Source organism: Pteropus medius, unplaced genomic scaffold (assembly GCF_902729225.1).
Source record: "Pteropus medius unplaced genomic scaffold, Ma_sr-lr_union100, whole genome shotgun sequence".
NCBI lineage: Eukaryota > Metazoa > Chordata > Mammalia > Chiroptera > Pteropodidae > Pteropus > Pteropus medius.
Window position 1 is genome coordinate 22,150,489 of NW_024355205.1, and position 26,013 is coordinate 22,176,501.

General features: G+C 32.5%; 1 protein-coding gene across 1 annotated transcript in view; it reads left to right on the plus strand.

The window, feature by feature from the left end:
* The window catches only part of LOC120598844 (uncharacterized), a 199,679-nt gene extending 174,136 nt beyond the window's left edge, over positions 1-25,543 (plus strand). The window contains exon 6 of the mRNA XM_039857914.1: positions 25,478-25,543. The gene's annotated coding sequence lies outside the window, so the exon portion shown is untranslated. The remainder of the gene's footprint in view (positions 1-25,477) is intronic.
* The last annotated feature ends 470 nt before the right edge of the window (positions 25,544-26,013 follow it).

The following is a 26,013-nucleotide window of genomic DNA, read 5'->3' on the forward strand; positions in this document are numbered from 1 at the left end:
AAAAAAAAAGGAGTCTAGCCACTGTTGCTAAACAGGGGCCTCTGAAGCCAGCTGCGCTTCAGAGAGAGGCCTGCACCAAACTGCCTGCCTGCGCTGTTCCTGCTGTCTGAGCTAGCCATTGTACGTGGAATCGTATTTCAACCAATAGGACTGAGAATTTCTCAGTCCCATGGGAACTGTGCAGCTATGTCCTCATTAACATCTCCACCAACCACTCAGCAATTCCAGTCCAACCAACTGGAAAGATTTGGAGTTCTCATTTGCATTAGAATGGATCAATCAGGAACCAGGGATGGGGATTTCTCTCTATATAAATCAGCTCACCCCTGGCTGAGAAGCTCACTTTCCCTTTCTAAGGAGGACTGCATTTCTCTGTCTGGGGCTGAAACAGGGAAGGTGTCTCACTGGAGCAGAGCTGAGCAGAGCTGTCCTGTCTTTGTGGGCCAGAGTGAAGTTGTCTAGGCTGACCAGACCAGAGTGGAGTGGAGCAGAGCTAAGTAGCTGGAGAGGGGCCTCTCTTGCCCGTGGGCCTCCTCACACCCAGGACTGCCTAATAGCTGTGCTGTTTCATAATTCAGATGTGACATTGTTGAGCTGTTCTGCAGCTGTGGTATATCACAGTTGAACTGTTTGCACTGAATAAAGTCTCTCCTTTCACTGTACCCCAAACTGGGGATTCCTGTTGGCATTGAATTGGCACCAAGAGCCATCGGTTGAAAGTATTTAAATGTAAGAGGTTAACCTCAGCCTATAAGCATGTCAAAGTAAGTAAAACAATATTATAGTAATATTTTAAACCTAATAATACAAATAGGAAACTTTTAAAAAATAAATTTGCTATGACAATAAAAGAGGTACAAATCCTAGTTAATTAGTGGAAAATAATGATTCATAACCAGGGATGAATAATTGAGGTTGAATGATATATAAGGGAATATATAAATGACTTAAAATCATATCATTTTCACAACATCCCCACAACCTTCATGTAGTCATAATTGCAGATGGTTATCTATTCTAAATGAGAAATCCTCTGTACGGGATGTTAAAACTTGATTCAGTAAAACTTTAAAAAATGTAATTATAATGAATTAACATATATAATTTTTCATCTTCTCTATACAGCAAAAGAAGTTAATTGTTTTAAATTCATATAACACATGCAATGAAATGTATTAAATATGTAAATTTGTGCAACTACTTTGGAAAGCTGATTGGCATTATTCAGTAAAATAAAATATTCATGTAACTGACCTAGCAATCATATCCCTAAATAATGTCAAAGTACATGTGTATCAAATAACATATTGCTACATACGACAACATGCATAAATCTCAAAATGAATAAATGAAAGAGCCAGACACAAAATAATAAATGGTAAACAATGCCACTTATATAAATTACAAAAGTAAGCAGCACTATGCAAAGGTTGTAGTATTATGGTTACCTTTGAAGAGAAATGATGGAATAGTGATTTGGTGGGGCACTGAGGTTATCTCTGAGGAACTTTAAATTCCCTAACTTTATCTAGATCACATTTAAACAAATATAATTACTTTGAATTATTCATTGAGATATGCATTCATAATCTTTATATATTTTGGATTTCATATAGAGCTATAATAAGAGGATTTATTAAGAAAAATAATGGAACTTTCAGATTTACCTCTAATATGTAAAGATCTTAGAAGTCATCACTACCAACTTTTTAAAAGAAGAGAAAGTTGGATAAACTGCAAATATATATTTTTCTTGGATTCTTAGAATATTGAGGTTACAGGGCAAGCCACCATCCCCAAATCTGGCTTTCCAGATTTGGAGCATTTAGAGAGACACGTTCAAGATCCAGGAGTACATGAAGCAAAAACTGTTGGAGCTAAAAAGTTACATGAACTATTAAATGGTAATCTTAATGAATTTATGGAGAATGAACCGTAGGCTAGCTTGGAAATGAGAATCTTTTGATAGCTGCAGTTAGGAGGCTGTATTAGTCAAGGTTCTCTAGAGAAGTAGAATCAAGAAGACATGTATAGGAAAAGATTTATTATAAGGAATTGTCTCACACAATTATGGAGGCTGAGAAGTCCTACAATCTGCCATCTATAAGCTGAAGACCCAGAAAACACAGTGATGTCCTTCAGTCCAAGACCGAAGGCCTAAGAAAGAGAGCTGGAAGCACAGAGACCGAAGATCAATGTTCCTGCTCAAGCAGTCATGCAGGAAGGAAAAAGGAATAAATTCTCCTGTGCGTGTGTATGCGTGTTTGGTGTATATGCATGTATATGTATGTGTGTGTACATATACATGTATATATGGATGTGTATATATATATATTTTTTTTCCCCCTATTTCATTAACTACAACTACATTTTCCAACAACTCCACATACCTCATCTGCTTCTGAGTTAATTTAGAAAATGAAATTGTTGACTTTTGGAGAGGAAGAGATTTAAATGAAAATTGTTTTGTACTCTAAACTAATGCTTTTATGATGGATGAGAACCTTGGAAACATTGGGAGTTGGTGAACGTATTCTGAATTGTAAGGATATAGGATGAGGACATTAGAAATAAGCAGAATTCTAAAAAGGCCTCTGAGATTTCCCACCCTTGCCCAGTGTAAACATTCTGCATAATCTCCAGGACAGTGCATATGATGGATTTTACTATCACGATTAGGTTATATTACGTGACACAGTTCATTTTGTAATATGGAGATTATCTGGGTAAGTCTGATCTAATCACATGAGCCCTTTAACAGCAGAGTTTATTTTACTGATCAAAGAAGTCATACATTTGAAATACAAGATGGATGCTGAGCCATGATACTGACTTAAGGATGGAAGGGGCCGCGTGTCAAGACATGAAGAAGGCCCCAAGGAGCTGAGAGTGACATCTGGTAACAGGTAGCCAGGAAATGGAGACCTTAGTCCCACAACCGCAAGAAAATAGAATTTGAACTGCAGTAAAAGAGAAAGTATCTATCTTGTGCAGAGATTATCTTATAAAACGTTTTGACTTAAGTGGGTTAGTTTATCCTTTGACGTAATAGTCAATAATGCCAAAAATAAGAATGAGCATGAAAACAGACTTTCCCTAGAGCCTCAGGACGAGAATTCAACCAGGCCAACATGTTGACTTTAGCTTCGTTATACCCTTAGCCAGCGTGGAGGAACACCTATCCCCTAACCACAATAAAACTAGTTACTTTTCTTTCTCTGCTCTCAAGCCACTTTCAGACCTTCTTGGAAGCCTTCTCGGCTCTTCCCCAGAAAGCCTAGTTAGGTAAGAGTAGCCTTTCCCTACCCTCTTCGTCTGTGTACTGTCATTAGTTGCAACATCACAACCAGTTTGGGGTGGGGTAATCTATGCCACACCTGCAAGTAAGCACAACAGCTTCTAAAATGTAAAACAATGACTTAATTCTAAATCATTGTTTCTGTAGAATCAGAACACTCAATTATCAATTCATATTATGTAATTTTGAAACATCTATAAGTCAATCTAAATTGACAAACTTGCCTAGAAATATCTTGCACTTTAATTCTGGTCTTTGGGAAATATTTACCTTTGGATAGCTTGAATCAGGAAATTTATTTAGGACAATTAAAAGTATTTTGAAATTATATTCCTCAAATTAAAAAAAAAACATATTCTTATTTAAGAGCTCTATCTTTAAACCTATTTATAAATTTAGAATGTGTAAAAGAAAATCTTTTTCTTCCACATGGAGGTTATTTTTCCTTCAGCTGTGCTTCAGTTAGCCACAAAGTTAAAAATCTGAACTAAAGAAGATACATTCTGAAGTATAATTAAAGCTACTGAGGTTGTCAAAACACAAACCCTTATTATCTTTTCTCAACTTTGTTTACTGTAAAAATCGACCTCCCTACCCTTTTTTGAATGGTGATATCTGCTCAATAAGGTATAGAAATGCAAACTTAGCACAGATCTACACTATTATAGTAAACACTGTTAAAAATGTTTGCTATTTACTATTATTTTGGTGATAGGTAACCCAATAAAGAATTTTCAAAATACTGCCCTGTTTTGTTCTTTTGTTTTTACATGGACAGTTTTTATTTTATAATTTTACTTATACACACTTAATTTAAATATCACCATTAAACACATTAGTCAAAATGGAGTAGGACCGATGACTTTAAAAATGTTTTGAGAGAATTTATAGGATTGTTAACACTCTAGCCATTTGATGGCTCAACTAGTAACAGATATAGAAACTTGCATTTGAAGGGGAAAATTTAGGAGTAAACCGAAGCTTTTGATTCCTGATAATAACAAATAGCAAATACCAATTGTGCAATATCCCATCAGGGGAAAAAGTAGCAACAGGATGCTGTGACTGGCACTTGTCAATATGGAGGTGGCGGTTAGCCTGTGAGAAAGGAACAGGGATAGATGGAGGCTGGACAGCAGGCTAGTGGTTGCAATCACGTGCAGGACCCAGGTGGAAAAGTAGCCTGGGGAAATCAAAAGGTTAGCACACTCAAAAACCTATTTTTCTAAATGGTTCCGAAGCCTCTTTTCTCAAACAATGCCATATTTTGTTCTTTAATAGTCCTTACAGTTGTATAAATCAATATTGACAGAGATTTTATCCCATTGCATTGTAACAGCTTGTTTGAACCTGTTGTGATACATTTTGTCAATAAGGTCCTTTGAGATCTTTGAACCTGTGCTTATGTATGTCCAAAACCAAACTCCACATATTGAATAAAACAAAGTAGAAAGATGGAAAACTATTGCAAGCTGGAAAACTCAAGGCTAAGGGGGCGATGAGTCTGGAGTTACTCACAGACTAAAGGATTTTTATAAGATAAATATGGATGTTATTTGACTTTTTCAGCTGATTGGTTGGTTGTCTAATGGTCTCATTTGTATCAGGGTAGCTTAGTAGGGGAACAAGAAAGTCCAGAGATAGCGTTGGTATTTCTGGAATGGCTTGTATAGTAGCTAATTTCTGAGAAAAGCTATAAATTCCTGTAAGGTTTGTTTCCTTTATTTGGCTTCACTGTCTCCATTTTGTCTTTGACATGTGACTCATTTTAATTTGGTCCTATAGTGGCTATTAGGTATACATATTATACCCATATTTTGAATTAATGTTTACAGCATGCAGATGAAAAAGAAAAGAGGAACTCCTTTCTTCATAATTTTTAAAGGCAGTTATTTCTTAATGTGTTAAGTTTTCTAATATGATTTTTAACATTATGGAAATAATTAATAAAGTAAACATGCCTTATTCCCTGGATCTTAACACTTAAAATAGATTTTCTAGCATATGGGGCCTCTTAAAATCATATCTCCACTCTAGAAATACCATGCTCTGTTATAATCAGAGAGACTTTAAATCTGTTTGTTGAAATTTTAATCAGGTAATTTCAGTGCTTAAAGGTAATATACAATGCTAATTTAAAGGGTATCTGTGAATAACATACAGGCATAGCATAAGCTCACTATAAAGTTGAAGGAAACAAAGACTCAGAATTCTTAAGTGATTAAAAAAAAGGATGTAAGTTAAAGTTTCCTGCCTCCTGTCTCAATTTCTTTCTACATTTTCTTCAAAAACTGATAATTTCTCAATTTCTTTTTAAATAGATTAATAATTCATTGCGTAGCTTTATGAAATATTAATATAAACACCTTATTACATTCATATGTAGTTGCTATGTTGCATAATAATATTAAATAATTTTTACTGAAGCAATCATTAATTTGTTTATAAGTGCTTTTTGACACCCAGTACTTGAAGAATATACTAGGCAGTTGAAAATAAAGACCAATAAGAAATGACTTCTTATTTTCTTCTCCATGGAGTATATTATTTTTTAAATAAAGTAAATATGGAAGTAAATAATTACAATGGAGAAGTGGCCTTGTTGAAGAAGTGATCACCTCCAATATTAATAATAATTAGTAGAGGGGGTGATAGAAGTCTTCATCCAGTAACACCTGATTTGAGAATTTAAAAACATTGAAGTAGGATGATGAACCAGGGTCAAAAGTATTTCATGCCCAAACCAAAAATGTTTGATTAATAATTTTACACTATTTACATGAAAACATTAAAATTCTAACTGGATTCCTTGATATGAGGGATAATTTGCATTCTAATATCCATATATATATAGAATATTCTTTGTATTGGCATTTCTAAAATGTGAACACAACATTTGCTTACATTTTATTGAATTAGAATAATGGCAAAGTGATTCAAAGGACATCTAAGTTGAGTATAAATGAAAATATTATCCAGTAGAATAAAATACTTGACACTAAAGTTGATTGCACATCCTGTCTTCCAAGGCAGAGTCTCTCTGCTTGAACATCAGCAGTCTGTGGGTATCTAAAAGTAATTTCACAAGAAAAGTAATTTCTATTTGGCTGCTAGAAAATTCTTACAGAACTATGTTTCCCCATTGAGTTCATTTATTGTCCTAAGGTTTGCTTCTTGAAATAGTGTAAAATAAGTCAATTTTTTGTATGTTCATTTTGACAGATTTTATATGTCTCTAAAAACATAGCTTATGGATTATAGAAATCTTAATTTAGTATTCAGGTGATTTTGTCCTTTTTTTTATCCATCCAGTTTATATGTTCTCTATCTCATATTGAACTTTGAAATTATATGATTCAATTTACATTATTAAACACTAGATTATATTAAGATCCATTGTCTGGATGGCCATGTTAAAATTTAGGATAAGCTAGAAAAGATAATAAAAACATAAGATGGCATCAGGAAAATAGGATTTGAGTAAGTGTTTTGATATTCTTAAACCTTAGTTTTCGTGTGTATGTAATAAAGAACATCTACTTCACACAGATTTTACTTAGATTATGTGAATTCGAATTGAGATAAAGTATGATTATGTTCAGGTAGTGACATGCATAGAAAAAATAAGCTGAATCAAGGCAGTCTTCTTAAAGAGAAACTACTTGCTTGGAATTGTTTTTATTATTATTATTAATGAGATAATTGGCATATAATATTGTATAAGTTTAAGGTGTACAACATGTTGATTTGATATATTTGTATACTGCAATTTAATTACCGCCATAACATTCAGTAACACCTCTATCACTTTACATATTTTTTTTTTTGTGGTGAGAACAATTAAAGTATAATCTCTTAGCAACTTTGGTGTGTTTTTGTGTGTAACAACTTGGGTGTATATCTATATTCTGAGATTTTGGTGACCTGGGACATTTATTTCTACATTCTTCTGGCGCTTTCTGCAAAGGAAGGGTGGATCATTTAAGCCTTCTTTTTTTTTGTAAAGAGCAAGCATTTGTTTGGGATGTGCTTTGAAACCAATCCTTCACTGGGTAAAGTTGAAAAAAATGTCAATTATGTTACAATGCTTTTCTTGTCTGCTTCAGACACGTTAAAGGCAATCATGCCAATTGATCAGTGATTAGTATGTAACTTCCTTTGAATCCTGCCCAATAACTTGAAAATTCCTCTGGTGCAGGTTTGTAGAGAAACTTTGCTGCTACTTTTGGCTGCGAAGTCTGGAAGGATGAAATTATTTGCATGGTTGAGTGTCGGGGAAAAGTTGTTGCACATTGGCTAATATAAATTTAAATATATTGTTTATGGTTCTCTTTCATTAACCTCATTTTACCTAGTAGTTCAATATATATTAACTTATATAGTAGTGGTGGAGAAATCAGTCACAGCACTGTAGGACTTGCAAGTACCCAAACTTAAAACATGCTACTTTTCATATGGTAGTACCTTGAACTCTAAGAAATCAATTAATCCCTTTAAGCTTAAGTTTTCCAATCAGTGAAATACATATAATAATAGTTCTACTTTACTAGATTGTTAAAAAGATTAAAAGAGACATTACATCTCATGGAAAGCACTAAGCTCAGTGTTGAGCATAGAGTAAGTTACCAATAAGTGTGAGCCATTATTATTTATTACTGTTGAACATAAATGATATCTTTGTGTTATTGCAGAGCACATGGAATAATGACAAGTTTTGAGGAATCATTCTCTAAATTATTTGGAACAAAATTACATTAGATTCAGAGACATACCAATTAGTCAATTAATTGTGTAGTAGTTAAGCCCTTATGGACTACAATAATTAGGTAGACATTTTTGCCCTCTATCTCACTAAAGACTGTCTCTATCAAAGTTAACTATGAACCAAAAGCAGTTAATTATAAGCTATATTTAATCTTTAGACAACTGAATCTTTATATTTTTGGCAGCTGGTGGGGGAAAACACTTCAGAGTACTCCTCTTAGAAAAGTATTCATGACCACTTAGACACTCTTTTCTCTAGAGTTTTTCATAACTTCTAGGACTCTAGAGGCCAGTGAAGTCAAGATCAAGAATCCCTGATCTGGAAAATATGTTTCACCCAAATACCCCAAATGCTTTGTTCTTCTCTCTCTCTCTGTCTTTCTCTGTCTCTCTCCCTTTATGTGTCTGTCTCTGTCTCTCTGACTCTCTCTCTCTCTCTCATTCTCTCTCTCTCACACACACGCACACACACACACACACACACACGCACACACTACACACCTTTTGCCTTGGTCTTTTTCCTAAATGCAGTGTTCATATATGAATCTATTCTGTGTGGAAAAAAATAATTTTTCACCTTTGAGTATCATGAATTCCTTCCTTTGATATCAAGAAATATGTTTATTGAGAGACATCTAGATAGCAATTTCATACTTGCTAATGATATTAATACAATATCATTAATCAGCTGTTGTGATTACATTTCCTTTTTAAACTAATGACATTTTTATTTTAATCCAATTATATTAGGAATCAATGTATTGTACCCAAATCGGATATCTTAAAAGACTTATGGATATTTTAGGTTAAAAGAATTATAGGTTACATTGAAAGAGAAATTAGAAAATCTAAAACAAATAGTGTATATTTATCAGATGTAGTTGTTTACACTTGCTATTACAAAGTTATATTAGTTATTTAATTAAACAGCAAATATATTTAAATTTATATATTTATTTGAAAGTGATACTTTACTATTTGTAGAGATAGTAACAAAACTTATAAACCCTAACTTAAATTGACAGTGATTTCAGAAGCAAATAATTTAGTTATTTTATCTTGTCATAGTTTGCATTTTTATCTCATACCATTTATTCCATCTCCAAATGGCTATGTGTTTTTTAGACAGAAAAAAATACTACTACAAACATTAAAATGGTATAAAGGAGGGAGTCCCTATGCATAGAAAGGTCTCTTTATCAGCAGATTTTTTTTTTTGGAATTGTGCTTCCACATATGATGTTGCTTTATGAACCTCTAGATATTAATGAATTCTCAAGAAGGGGAAAAAAAAATCTTACATTGCTACTGAATGCATTGATAGCAATGCGCTATTAGGTTCAGAGTTTTACATTTCTTCATAAAGTTTTCAATTTGTGGAAGAAAGTTTATTGCATAGCACAAAGGGCCTAGTATTTTATATCTAATTTCATCAATTATAGAAGTATCTACTTCTGGTCACACTCTTCATTGCACTTAACACATAAAGTGGTATACATATTCTGAATTCACAGTCCATAATCATTTTTACTACATTCTCTGTATAAAGGATGCTATTTAATTAAATGGAGTTTATTTAAAACTGTACCATTTTTAAGTTAGCAAGCCTGTCACAAGTTAAAACAAAAAAACTTCTAAGACACTTTTCTAGGTAAAAGTCACAAAATTGTATGAATTAAAAAAAAAAAAAACTCATTCACACATAATATTCTGGGTTAAAACTAAAGTAATATTATGCCTTCTGTGATACATCTTTAAATAACTGCTCTCCAGAGCAGATGCAGGTTTTGTGTGGCTAAAGCTTATGTAGTTTGTGAGAAGGGGAGGCTTTAAGTCTGTGATTCTCAAAAGGGGATCATCCCCATGCCCCTAGAGGACATTTTGGAACTATCTGGATATTTTTTTATTGTGACAGCTACTGGATTCTAGTGGGTGGACGGTGTAGATGCTACTAAATAGCTTACAATGCACAAGACGGCCCCCATAACAAGGACTTTCTATCTGAAAGTGCTAATAGTGCCCCTGGAGAGAAATGCTGCTTTAATTAAAAGAATAAAACTATAAATATAAAACTAGATGCAGGAATAAGTGAAGGGCTCTAAAGAATAAGCTTTGTTAATTTCATAGGTAAAACTGCTTCCTCAGCTGTTACCAATACGAAATCCCAAATCAAATGTCTTTCTTTTTAGATACTGCATTAGACCTTATAAATTTCCACCTCTGGCTAAAGATTTCAGAAGAGTGGAGAAACTAATGTGCTTTAAATGGAATGTTTCTGTCTAATGAATTTAAAAGACAACTACATAATACATGATAATGAAGTTGGCAAGCACCAAGTTACAATGATTTGATTAAGTTAATGGAGTCTTGGAGGCAGGGCGGCAATCAGGTAGAAACTTCACGTATTGCAGGTAACATTTTCCTGGAAGTATCAAATTAGTGAAAGTAAGAAACATTTTTAAATTACTTTTTATTTTATAACTTCTGCACTTCTTTGTCATTCAAGACGTAATAGTTTTGCACAACTCTATTAAAGTGCATTATGAGTTATGTATTGAAGCCTTTATCAGTGACAGACAGCTCTAAAACACGTGCCAGGTGGCTTTGCATGTTGCACCAACTCACGCACCATTACCACCTCCTCACACACACACACACACACACACACACATTCATTTCAGACTTTATAAAAACAGCCTGACTCATTAAACTACCAGAATTTTAAAAAGAAGCAAAGGAAAAAAGCTTCAAACTAATTTGTTTGTATTACTTGGAGCAAATGTAATATTGTTTACATGTAGGTTACTCTCAAGCTACCAGGGCAGCTATTGGGTGTGTCTATTCTAGCCAAGCTTAGGCTCCAAGTTCTGTACCATTTTACCTAATACTATTTGAGAGTGTTATCACTTAAACCTTTGTTAAATCACTGATTATTTAACTTATGTACTTGTGTGAATCTCACTGTACACAGAAACACTGTCAGAAATACAGACTTACCTTAAACAATGTTTCTGCAATGTGTCCTATTTTGCTAAATAGCATTGATTTCATTATTTCAAAAAGTTAAAAAAAAAAAATGGATATTGCTTCCGTTACTTGAGACTTTAAATTTCATAAAGAAGTAAGAAACTAGCAATATAGACTTGCATACATAATTTTTGGAAATACATTAAGTATGTTAAATAACCAAAACAATCGTTACTTGCACCTAAAATTATAAACTATTCTTAGCCTCCATACTAATCATTATTTTTATCTTTATCTTTTTCTTCTCTTCAACAACAGGTTTCTCAAAAGAATACTCTGTATTTGCTAAGTGTCCCTGCTATCCACACAGTCCTCGATATTTTCTGCACTATGCCCTCCTCCCCTTGCAGCAAATCATAAATGCTTCCTTGAGGAATATCATTGAGCTTCTAGGTTCATTTACAGTTATAAATGTACCATTAAGTCCTCATTCTCTTGGCACCTCTGTCAGTTGACACAATCTTCTTAATATTACTCTTTTTTGGTAAAGAGTAATATTAAGGTTCTAGGTTCTAGGTTCATTTACAGTTATAAATGTACCATTAAGTCCTCATTCTCTTGGCACCTCTGTCAGTTGACACAATCTTCTTAATATTACTCTTTTTTGTAATAGTCTTTGTTTATTCAAATAACTCTTTCATGCATTAGATATAAACAAAATAAAAAATTAAAACATTACGAGTGTCAATAAGAATGTGGAGAAATTGGAGCCCATGTTCACTGTTGGTGAGAATGTATAGTAGTGCAGTACTAGGGAAAACAGTATTGGAGTTTCCTTTAAAAATTAAAAAGAGAACTCACGTATGATCCAGCAGTTCCTCTTCTGGGCGTATATTCAAAAGAATTGAAATCAGGATCTTGAAGAGCTCTCTCCACTCCCATGTTCATTGTGCCATAATTCATAATAGCCAAGATATGGAAATTACCTAAGTGTCCATCGACAAATAAATAAGTAAAGAAATTATGGTATACATATACAAATTAATATTCACATTACTCTAAAACCTTCATGAATTTGATTTTCTATAAATTATATATAAATGTAATTTACATATAAATTTATAAATATATATAAATTACATATATTACATAATATATGTATGTATTATATATATAATCAAATATACATAAATATATGTTTTTTAACAAAGATACTATCTAGGTCCACAAACTTTTCTTCTCTAATGCCTCTATATCTGAGTGAATCTCCCTTCAAGTGATCACCATATGTTTGAGATTATGGCCTGTATCTTTCTATGTTGTCATTGCCTATTTAATTATTAGTTTTTCCACTAAGTGGCAACTTACTATAGGATAGAAACCGTATCCTTTTGTGGCATGCCTAACCCTTAGCATGATATTAGACATAGGACAGGTGTGTGATAAATCTTTACTTAATTTTGCACAAAGGGTCTACCTTCTCTCTGTTTTTAATCTTTGCTTTTCTGCTACCAATGACCACCTACAAACTAGAATGTCAAGAATGGTTTTTACCTAATTTCTTACATGTTTTTTATACTTTCTTCATTGGTGAACTTATATACTGCCACATATTCACCTACTATTTGTGTTCATCTGGCTGATTGGACTGCATCACTCGCCCCAAGATCCAGTTCTACGTTTCAGGAAGAGTGTATAAACTGGGATACCCTTACAAGATAAGCTTTTCATCCTTAACTGTCATCATTTCCTATAGACTCTTCCTTTGTAACTTTCCTGTTTTTCTTAAAACTACTTAAGTAAGTCTCAAAATTAGTGAATCTCAAACTTTAGAGATATTAAACAGTCAAGCTTTTTATTTGCCCATACTTTTAAAATTAACAGCTGGTAATTGTCACTTCCTTCTCTCTTCTGTGGCCATTTCCATAACAAGTTATCATTGCCATAAAAAAAAAAAAAAAAAAAAACAGCTGCTCTGCTGTCTGATTATTATTCCTTACTCTCAGTTCTAGATCTGATTTTCACTTGCTTAAATATTTTCTTGAGTCCCTGAGAATCATTACTATTTGTCTACACAAATTCCATTTCAACCAAAAGCCTTTAACTAAAAATAGGTCACAAATTATATTTGGTGTACTTATAATACCTTAGTACATATTCATTTGGAAGCTACCATTTTAGTAGCTGTAGCTCTGTGGCAACTTTGGTTAATGAGATATAAGTCTACTGGGAATTTGTGGGAAAGTTGTAAATGTCTTGATAAAATTGGAGTGATGTAGCAGATGTCACCCTTCCACTTCTGCTTGATTTGTAGGAAAATGATGTATCAAATTGAAGCAGCCATCTTGATTCCTTAAGGGAACAACCATGAAGATGGAGCCAATGTGCCTAGGGATAGTGTAAGGGAAATATATTAATAGCTGAGGTCCTTAGTAATATTTTTAAATAAATTTTTATTCCTTGATTTTTATGGTATGTGTGAAAAGCACACCCTCTTTAGATATCTTGGTGGTGTTTACATGTTTTTAAACAGATATTCATATTTCAGCATATTTATCCAAAGTCCCTGATATTCAAAACCGTTCTCTGACTCCAAACATCAGTTTTGTCTATTTTCTTCTAATTACTACACAAACATTATGCTTCAGAAAGTCAAGGTTCTCAATGTTCTGGAAACCACCACCTGAACTGAATTGCACAGGAATGGTAATTTGGTTATAAAAAAACCAAAAACATAAAAAATAAGGAAACATTCTATGTATTCCTGTACTAGATCTAGTAATGAAGATCTTCATCGTGGTGAAGTAGAGTATTCTATATTACTTAAAAATGTCAGGAAACTATAATGATTTGGAATTCTAGGATATATACCAGCATTGGTGGATTTATGTAGTCTTTATAGTAAGCTAGAATAAATATTTTTCTAAAGATTCATTTTATATATTTGAGGCCTTCAATCTTTTCCAGCAATCTTTTTGGTTATTAAATATTTTAAAATTCAGGGTTAGATGAAAAGTATCTTCTGTGCAGTGACAGCTGCTAGGTAACTGAAGTGGTCTTTTATATATTTAAAGACTAAATAGAGGAGTAAAGGTTCAAAATTCCTGCAAAAGAAAATTGGTATTGCCAGCTCACTTTATCCATATCTGATATCTCAAGTGTGTAAAATTATTCAGGTTTTGCCAGACAAAGCTTTTCAAAAGATAAGTGTAGTTAATTTCAGCTATACTGTGCTCAATGACATTATAATTAAATTGCTCATATATGAATACGTATACCTCAGTGGAAATGTTGAACAAGCAACAATGTCATATAAAACTGCAGTGTCAGGTTGAAAGTTGTCCATTATCCTTCCTGATTAATACATGTTATGCCAGTATGGACAGTCTGGTCTACTTTTATATTGCAATTCCTTTTTTATTTTAATAAGTTAGGAGATCTTTTAGAAATGATATTTCCCCTTATAAGTATTTATTTTTTTCTGTCCGAATATCACCTGGATGGAATCAGATACAATTTAGTAGGAAAACTGCTGAAGGGTAATTGAGAGACCCAGGACAGGGAATAGAAAATCAATAAATAGCAATTCTTTAAAAACTAAATAACTCAATAGTGGGTGGAGGGTCCCCAAAGGTAGCCAGTCCTGGGTATTTGGCAAGCCTAAGTCATTGGCATATGCATGGTCATTTCTTCCTTCCTAAGGGGATGTTAGAATGTATTAGAACTTGATCTGAGTGAACAGGTAGATGACACTATTGATATCAACAGAAATCATAATAGTTTTAGCAACAAGTAGCTCTTCTCCTGTGAGGGAACAAGTACGCTCAATATTCTAACCCCCTTAAGTAGAGAAGATAATGGAAATCCTTTTAAAAACTCTGAGATCATAAGAAGAATTTGTATATTTTTATGCGGGTCAAATACTGTTCTGTTCAATAGCCCAGCATATTTAGAATAGAAAATCCGATGAATAACGGCTTTTTGAAAAAATACACTTTTGACAAAATATTTGAAATATACAAAAACATGTATAACATATACTTAAGCCATGAAACCTATAGAGCACAAAACAAAAAACAGTACTCTTTTTAATTAAAATTATTTCTATGGTTTTTCTATGCCCCATGGTGTCACCATTTAAGTATCATTCCAAACAACCACTAATATGTTACTTTTCATAAGTTTCTTGCTTTTCTCTTTAATGATTTTTTCATCTATGTATCTATTAAATAATATATTAGTTTTGCTTATGTTTAGTCATTATAAAAATAGCTTCATACTCTGTGGAAAGTTCTAGGGCTGACTTTTTATTTCCAGATAGAACATATTTGTAAGATTTGTGAAGCCATACAGTTTATTTTTCTTTTAATGTATTAGTCTCCTGATGGGCATATGTAAGAGTCTCTAGAGTATATAGCTGTGAAAGGATTTGTTGGGTCATTGGATTACTTTTATAAAATGGTTGGTTCGGGCATTCCTACTCTAAAGTTCTATCTGAAGTTTCCAAAATGTAAACAAATTTTTTAATATATTAAGTTATTTAAGAAAAATACTGAATAACATTTCAGAAAATATAAAAATTCTACCACAATTAACTAAAATATATGATACAAAGATTCATCCTGACCTAAATTGCAGGAATATCTTGCTGGCTACATAGAAATCCATAGGAAGAGTCATTAATTGCTGTAGTTTTTTCACTTAAATTAACATAATTGTTTTAAATACTAATTGCTTAATGCTTTGATGGAACTCAGAACTATAATCAAAATAATTGACAGTCTACCAGATTAATTTTTCCTGATTACTTCATAAGGAAATATTCTAAATTATTAAAATCTGTCTTAAAATCATATCTCTTTTTTCTTCAGAGATGGGCACAAAAAATAAGTTTGTTTTTCTTCACATTTCTTTTGTGATTATGTTCTCTCCTGCTTAAGAGAAAAGATGTGTATGTGGGTAATAATTATTAAGAAATAAACTTTAGAAAAATTCATTCTTCATTAGGAATCTGCGGAACCTTTATTTTTGATATGGATATGTAGCCAGTTGGCCAATGTGACTCATATTTATTGATGAGAGCTCTTTTCAAGTAAATAGTTATAATGGAAAGTACAACAGTCATCCACCTAGAAACACTTGATCAAGAGAAAAGATAAATAGTGATGGTGGTTTCTTTTTAGAAAGATAGAGCAACCGTGTTTGATAAGACTAAACAAAATGAAGTTTTAAATCATATAAATTTCATCTGTAACTCCATGATTAATATACATTAGAGAAATGTGATTGTTGATTTGTTGATTATGAGTATTAACATGAATTAAAGTAAGTTGCTGAAATCTATAGAATGCATAAAATTTTTTTTGGAAAGTAGCATTTTCCTTCCTTCTTGTTGCTGACCAGACTTTTAGAAGCTGTCTAAGGAACCTGAACTCAGATTGACCAGATTAGAAAAGGAGGCTGGCAGTGCTGTCACTGTGTATTCTCCTCTGAAAAAATCTACTGAGGCTACTATTAGTCTGCACTTTTGTGTGTTCTGCACCTACAGACACTCATTTTTCTTCTTAGACCACCTTTAATTTCACTGGAACATTTTTGCCACATTTCTAATCATCTAAAGACTCTACGTACTTTGCGGTTAAGTCCCAACACTAGTGTCTCATTTGTCCGAGGTCATTAAAGGGCATGCTTTAGGAATGTGGTGTTTCAGCCTAAGAGTTAAGGAGAATTGTCTACACTTCCAAAAGAAGTTGTCAAGAATATTATAGATGAGAAATAGAAAGGAGGCTCTAAAGTACTGTGGATCACCCCAAAATGTGATGGTGTTTAAAAAAATCTAGATTTCACAGGATTCCTGGTTTGATATGAAGTAAGAGAAGTCCAACATTAGCGCTTGAAGTTATAGAACAATAGAAAGGCTCATCTCCATATAGTTGACCATAACTATAATCCTTTGATAACAACAAAAACACATAAAACCTAAAACCAAACCCGTATGTTATCTTAATGCCAAAATTATTTGTTAATTTTAAAGATAATTTCTTTTTAAAAAATCTTTTGTATCCATATGCTTTTATAATATACAAAATATAGACTGCATGGAAAATGAGTTTTGAAGCGACTCAAGGATTATTCTCCTGTGTTTTAAAGTTTTTTTTTGGGGGGGGCGGATATTTTCATATTTATAGAAAGATTGCCACAATAGAACAGTTCTCATATATCTTTGACCTAGCTTTCCCTAATAGTAATACATAACGATGCTACATTTGTCAACTAAGAGATTAACACTGGCACCGTACTTTTTTATTAAACTCCAGGCTTTATTTCGACTTCATCAGTTTTTCACTATATACTTTTTCTGTTCCAGGATCCAATTAAGGATACCACGTTGCATTTAGTCATCTATGTCACCTTAGTTTCTCTGGACTGTGACAGTCATCAGTCTTTTCTTGCCTCTCACAACCTTGTTGCTTCTTGGACCACTCAGCAAACAGAACTAGGAAATATATGTTTGTAGCATAGCCTGTGTATATCCACATATCTGTATAATTTTCAATCTGTCTGTCCATCTATCTCTCTACCTATCTATAAAATATGAGTTCAAACTGATGTTTCCAAATGTAATCCAATATCACAGGGTTTATTTTAGCCTTTCTTTGTGTATTTGTAACTTCTTTCTCTGATATCAGTTATGGATAAAGTGAGCTGGCAATACCAATTGAAGATAGTCATTCTGACAGGTGTGAGGTGATATCTCACTGTGGTTTTAATTTGCATTTTTCTGATGAGTAGTAAAATTGAACATCTTTCCATATTTCTATTGGCCATCTGTAGGTCCTCTTTGGAGAAATCTATTCAGGTCCTCTGCCCATTTTTTAATAAGATTGTTTGTTCTTTGGTGTTGAGTTGTATGAGTTCTTTATAAATTTTGGATATTAACCCCTTAGAAGATATATCATTAGTGAATAACTTCTCCCATTTAGTAGGTTGTTTTCTGTTTTGTTGATGTTTCCTTTGCTGTTCAAAAACTTTTAGTTTGATATAGCCTCATTTCTTTATTTCTTTTTTTGTTTTTCTTGCCCAAGGAAATCTATAAGAAAAAAATTATTACTAAGAGCAGTGCCAGAGAGTATACTACCTGTGTTTTCTTCTAGGAGTTTCATGGTTTTTGATATTACTTTAAATTCTTTAATCCATTTTGAGTTTATTATGTGAAATAAGAGATGGTTTCATTTTTTTACATGTATCTTTTCAGTTTTTCCAGTATCATATATTGACTAGACTATCTTTACTCTATTGTATATTCTTGCTTCCTTTGTCATAAATGACCATATTGGCGTGGGTTTATTTCTGGGCTCCTATTCTGTTCCATTGATCTATATATCTGTTTTTATGCCACTACCATGATGCTTTGATTACTGTGACCTTGTAGTATAATTTTATATCAGGTAGTAGCTTTGTTCTTCTTTCTCAAGATTGCTGTGGCTATTCAGAATCTTTTATGGTTCCATATAAATTTTTGGATTATTCATTCTTGTTCTCTAGAAAATGCCAATGGTATTTTGATAAGAATTGCATTGAATCTATTGATTGCTTTGGGTAGTACAGACATTTTAACTATATTGAATCTCCCTATCCATGAGCATGGTATATGCTTCCATTTATTTGTTTCTTCTTCCATTTCTTTCTTTAATATTTTATAATTTGTCTAGTATAGATTTTTTACCTCCTTGGTGAAATTTATTCCTAGATATTTTATTTATTTATTTTTCATGCAATTGTAAATGGTATGTTTTCTTAATTTCTCTTTTTGATAGTTTGTTATTGGTGTATAAAAATACAACTGATTTCTGAATATTAATTTTGTAAAAATTAATATTACATATTAATACATACATATAATATGTATGTAAAGAATTACTGTCTGAGCTTGTGACTGGTAGGCAGGACAGAAATTATTTCAAATCTGTATATTATTTATACAAAAAATACATATTGGTTGCTGTAGGTGTAAAGTGGGGGTAGAATATAAATCTGCTCAATAAGAAAAGTCTAATCTGCATTCATACCCAACACTCTAACAGTACTAAAGAAAGGCCTTTCCCTTCACATGCCCACATAAGTTAAATCCACCGGCCATTTATGGTTTTATGACAAAGTTTCTGGGAATAAAAATAAAAGTTGTGTATTTAAATTCTGTCCAAAATGTGATTTAATGATACAGATGGCACACCCATGTCATAGCCTGGTGTTCATCCCATTGCCATCCTGAGAAATAAACACAGAAAGAGTAAATAAATGAAATTTGATTAGCACGTCTTTTTAAAACAGACTCTATACCCAATATAAATTATTTTGTTAGAATTTTTCACATATGCTGGAGTATTTATAACAGATTAACTGCATGAACTTGCATGTTATTAACAATCTTTCTGAGTGCGAAAATGGGTGGATGCATTTTTCACAGTTCTGGTCAAAAGATATATGGGATTATGTAATTATAATTCAGATAACAAATACTATATTTAAAAACCAAATAAAGTAGTAAATGCAAATATGGAAACATTTCCTGACTTGTTGTTATTTTCTCTTTTCAAAGCTAATTGTTGCTGTAAAATACCATTTAGAACTAGTATATGTTGTATTACAAATGCACCATCACACTAAACATTTTCTCTCAATTGTTCAAAATATTTATATCTGCTCTTCTCTTACTTCTGATTGTCCTATCTCCTTCACAAACAGAGTCCCTCAAATTTTCTAGTACATTACATTTGAATTATTTTGTATCATTGCTTTTTTGAAAATTATCAGCTACATACTTCCAAATCTAGCTGGAATTTATTTAGCATCAGATAATTAAAACATAACAATGAAAATACTGATTTCTTTAAGTGAATTTATCTGCTTTCGATATTATTTTATGTCACATTAAAGACATAAGACTGTGCATAGGGTAAATGATTAATTTCTCTATATCATGAATAATATTTTGCTCATGTTACTATTGAAACTAACTTCTTATCTTAAAAGTACAGTTTCAAAATATAAGCACTAAGGATACTGTACCATTAGAGAGAGATGGGCTGGCTGTTAACATTAGTTATTACTTGTTTTGATGGTGTGATGTGTAAAATAACTTTTAATTTGTATATTCTTGTATATAGAATGCCCCTCCAGGATAATACAAAGAGCAAATGTATTTCTTATTAACTTATTCTGTAGTGGTTTTCATTATTTTTAAAGAAAATTAAACTGAAAAGGAAAATCAGTGGCAGAATTATATTGCCTCCATATAAACTCTGGATTGAGCCTGGTGAGGTTATAGTTACCATGGTAACAGAACTGTGTTCTTTAAACAGTTTCTGTCCTAACTACTCTTCTCCTTACACTGAGTGATTCCTTCAAAAATAGGACTCATGGGGGTGTAGTTATGAGAAATAATATTCCCTATAAAGATCACATCTATGTAATTTTTAGGAGTAATTCAAGCATTTGGAGGTTAATAAATGTTGCCAACATGAATTTGAAAAGCACAGTATCCCCCCAGTAATTAGCCATGTGCAGAGAAATGTAAAATGAAATATCCTAAAAGGAGAATTCAGATGACACTGAAACTGATACAGACATATTTTGGATTTACGAATTAATATGGAAATATCTTTTGGAAAGTATGGAGATGTTAGACATTTATTTTATATCTTAGACTTGCAGGTCAAAATGGATTCATCACGTTTAGCAATTACTTCAAAAAGACATATAGCGATGATTTTCCTATTTAAACACAGTGAAATAAATAATGTTCATATCTATATCATTTTTATGATGATTTCACATTTTTATTATCCCCCCAATGTTTAGACTGTTGACTGATTAACTATATTGCTTGCCTTTTGGTAGTTTTATTTTCTTCTGATTTCAAGAAAAAGTTACTTACAAAATATTTCTTTTCTCTCATGTATGAAAATGCTAATGTTGAATCCAATACGGCTATTTTCTACTCTTGGTGATTTATTGGGCCAATAGGTAAAATATAAAACTTTCTATATGAAAAGAAATAGTGTTGAATCATAAATCCATCATGTTTTACCTAGGTGATTTAAAGCAAATCACTCAACCTTCCTGACCCTTAATTTATTTGCCTCCAGTTTTAGGATAACAGTAATAGTTAACCACTTTGCTTTATTATTATCTCAAAATAAATGCAACAGCTGTATTAGACAGATTAGGCTACTATAATAAATTTCACAGACTGGATGGCTTAAACAACAGAAATGTATTTTCTCACTCTTCTGGAGACTGCAAGTCAAAGATCAAGATCAAGATGCCATAAGGCTTAGTGTCTGATAAGGGTTCTTCTTCTGCCTTGCAGACAGCCTCCCTCTCACTATGTCCTCACATAGCCTTTCTTGTGTGCATGTGGAAAGATCTCTGGTTCTAATTCTTTTCTTATAAGGACACTAGTCCTATTGGATTAAGGCCCCATCCCTATGACTTCAGTTAACAATTATCATCTTCTTATAGACCTTATCTCCAAATATAGTCATGTTTGGGGTTATGGCTTCAGCATATGAATGGAGGGTGCACAATTCAGTCCACAACATCAGTGCTTTTTAAAACATAGATAACAGAATAGACATTGATGATATTATTTTTGTTTGTTTTCTCCCGTTATGAAAGTATCTTCCTTAGAAAATATCTGACTAGCATTACAGCTTCATCCAAATTGTCTACCAAAGTAAAAAACTATATGCACAATCTTTGTTTTTAATATATGTTCTAATCAACTAAGCTGGCTAGACCACTTTAAACAAACAAAAATGGAGTCTTATACTTGTTTAAAATGTCTCTTCAAGGACAGTGGCTCTTTATCATTTTAGAGTCATGATATTTCTCAGTTAATATTTATTCTCTTGATTATATTCAGTAACTACAACTACTTATATCATTATTAGTTCTTGTCCATCCAGCTTAAGTGACACTCCTATGTTCCACATTAATTTCAGTTTGCACTCATAACCATTATTTTTTCTTTTGACTGAGTTTCTGGTACAAGGTGACTCATGAAACAGAAAATAATTTGCTTTTTAGTGCAAGTAGAGTAGATTTGTGTCATAGGGAATAAGGGAGCCAAAAGAGATCACTACTAGGGCTGTACTTTGGGGCTGACATGTTACCCCTGTATCACTGAAGTAGAAAGAACGACTGCCAGGGCAGTCAAGGCCTGGATGGCTTCCACCGTAATCCTGACCCCCAGACATGAACTTATCATTTGAGGGCACATTATGGTTCCATTATAAATGAGACTCAGAATTCTATACAACGCAAAACAACTTTTAAGTAAAAAGACTTTATTTTCTCTCCGTCCATCTCAATAAATACGTTTTAAAACAAACGAAATCATTTCTTTGTGTATAAATATCTACTGGATAGAGTGGTGCTGTTTTAAATATCTGGGAGATAATGTGACCTTGAGAAAATGCATTTCTTGTCTTTGAGAAGTCAATCTATAGATGATGCAGCAATTGCCATGACACGACTAATCTGCCACATAATAGAAACTTGATGACGATAAATGACTATGGAAAAAATTAATTTTGGGAGTAATGAATCATCATAAGCTTTATATCAGAAGGTAAAGACCATATCCTTATAACTCTTTTGTAAAGTTATGAGTACAGCTTAAAACAAAACTAAACTTTTTGATAATGAATGGACAAGAGGCATCAATGAGTGAATAATAAGAACATGCAAAACAGAGATTATACTATAGTATTTTAAGTCATATTATTAAAGTTTTTTGTAGTCCACATTTTAATAAAAGGAATGTACTGTTGTAAGAGTAAATACTTGGTTCTATTGCATTATGGTTTTTTGAGACACATAAAGCGTTGTAGAAAGTATTAAGAAGATACATATATTATATAAACCTGAAAGCGTACTGTGAAACTAAACCTGCGGATATAACAGCAGTAGTTCTCTTCCATTTTGTACCATTTGGACACATTTTTTATTTGAATTTCCTTCTTTTAAGTTATTTGCATAATGCTCTGCTCTATACGTGACATTCATACCATTGGGAGACATTAATTTGCAGTGCACCCAGCTTTTCACTCATACTATTCTGTTAGAGAATCTAGATTATGCGATTTTAAATGTTTTTGGATGTTTCATTATTTAGTCAGCCAGCTAATAGTTAAAAAGTGAGCCATAAATTCCTTAAATTGAGAGAGCATTTTGTAAGAAATCAAATAGGAAAAAAATTATATATATTTATAAATGAGATATGGCTGTTAGTCACACATTTTAAAAATTAACTATTTTCTTATACCAAGTATTGTATCTAACCAGTTTTTGTCTTCATGAGGATAATAATCAAATCAATCTATATATTTCTGACAATCATTTATATGGAAATTAAATATTTTTAAGACAAAAAATCTTATTTGCAAAATTATTTTGACCCTGAAAAGATAACACATATTGATATATTTTGTTTAAAACTTTGAAGGAATATTAATAAATCATAGGGATTATTTTTGTGCTAACTTTAAATACTTAGCATCTAAATTTGAGAAGCCTATTTAAATAATGCTTCCATTATTTAGATTAAAAACATTTTAAAGTATAAATCTAAATGCATGTGTGAAATAATGGCATGTGACATATATTTTCCAATATGGCACTTTAACCATTAATATTTTTAAAAATGATTCAGCCAGTGACTCCAGATACCACATTTTCTTATATCTTCCCTTTAAGTTTATGTTAAAAACCAAGAAATTATGTTACATTAGACTAATATTTGGCATTATATTAAGAATTTAGTCTCTATTTACAACAGAGTTCTAGACTCAATGCTTAGAATCAGTTCAATTGCTCAGAACCAAATATATTTGCCTGGTGGAAGTCCAAAGCTAACTTTCATGTATTAATTCTCTGACTTCCCCTTAATGCATCTCTGTGGATCCTGTACAGAAGTTATATGATCTTAGGGTCTACTAATTAATATTTCAGTTCTCCATTGGAACTGGAAATAGTCTCAGAAATCCACCTCCAGCAGGACCCTAACATAATTTTAGAAATTTCTTCCAGAGAATACAGTCTCCCTTAAAATTAAATTCCTGTCAGTCACAGAATGTTCTAAATTGCTTGAACATCCTGAAGATATAGCCCTTGAGAGAGCACTCCTAAGAGACAGGCCGCTTTATCCTAAGGGCATAGTACCTTTCATTCTGGTTTCTGTCACCAGGTGGCAGTGTTGTGGGTGGATCATTGATAACCGGCTTTCACACTGGACAAGATATCTGAAAAGAAGTTCAAACAATTTAATCCTTTAGGTATTCGTTTATAAATTAACACATAATTAGGTGACTGTTTTAACATCAGAGTGGATATTTTATTGCCAACATCTTGGATAGTAGCTAACATCTTGGATAGTGACAATCCATTTGAATGATTACAAAAGGTAATAAACAAGATTAAGAAAATAACTACTTCTTGAAGAAACGTATGAAGAAATAGAAATAACATGATAGTTGATTTTATGTGTCAACTTGACTGGGGTAAAGGTTGCCCAGATATCTGGTTAAACATTATTTCTGGGCATGTCTAAGGGTGTTCCTGGACAAGATTAGTATTTGAATTGGTGAACTAGTGAAGCAAATGGGCCTTCCAGTGTGGATGTGAGACAGATTCTGTGGCTCATAGACCTAACTACACCACCAACTGTCTTGGGTCTTCAACTTGCAGACTCAAGATTATGAAACTTCTCAGCCTCCGTGATTGTGTGGGCCAATATTCCTGATAACAAATCTTTTTTATATACACAAATACACATATATGTACACATATACATATATAATAGCATATACAATATGTGTATGTATATTATAGTTCCTACTGGTTTTGTTTCTCAGGAGAACCCTAATGATTTGATAATATCAGTGACTTTTTTTCGTCCTTTATTTTTTTAACATTTCAAATTTCTGTAATACATATACGGTTCCATTCACTAAAAGTCAGCCCTATAATTTGACTTGTACAGAAAAATAAATGTCCATATTCAATTAAAAATATTTACAAATGAAGTCATCTGATCGAATGCTCAATGTATATTTTCTTTTATGATATCTTACACTTTGGACTGCTGATTTTCTCAATTTCTAGGCTCATATATTATTTGTCTCCAATTAGATCACTTTGGTATCTACTGTCTGAGATTACTTTGGGAGCCTAAACCCTAGCAGATGCTCCTCGTTGCTTTGCGTTCTTACTTTTTGGTTACAATAGAGAAAAAATTATATTTTGTTAACTGGAAATTTTATCAATATTATATTAATTTAAAGTACATGTATTCCCAGGTATATTTTTAATGATCTTATTTTAGTACATTTATTAAGTATTCAGAGAGAATGTGCTTTATATGATGCTTTACTTTTTTTGTAGGTTCTGGAGAAAAATTATTGATGAAGATAAATATAGATCCTGCCCTCAAGAACTAGGTAAGACAGAAAAAAAATATTTCTTTAAGTTAAAAATTTGTTTGATGGACATGGAGTATCCATCTTCAGCCATTAAAGAGTAATTAGTGCCGGATATGCCCACTCATTAAAAAATAACAGTAGAATTGGGCAAAATATGAAGCTACTAACATCAGGCACAACAGGCAGCACAGACCTTTGCTCACTAAGAGAACAGGAAATGATGAAGTGAAATACATGCTCAACTGGCTTTCTGCCAGGGCTAGGTGGTGCCCAGAGTACATGGCCTCACTGAATTATGAAGGCAAATATGACAGTTTGGAACTACTTAATTTGTTAAAATTTGTAGATCAGAGTGCTGGAGAAGATGGAGTTGATTGGGGTTGGGGGATGGCATTTTGTACAGAGTTCTGTATGGTCCTGTGTACATTCCATGGAAGACTTCACAAAACATTACAGAGAACAGCTGCTGTGAGACTGAGATTGAGAGAAAGATGGTTA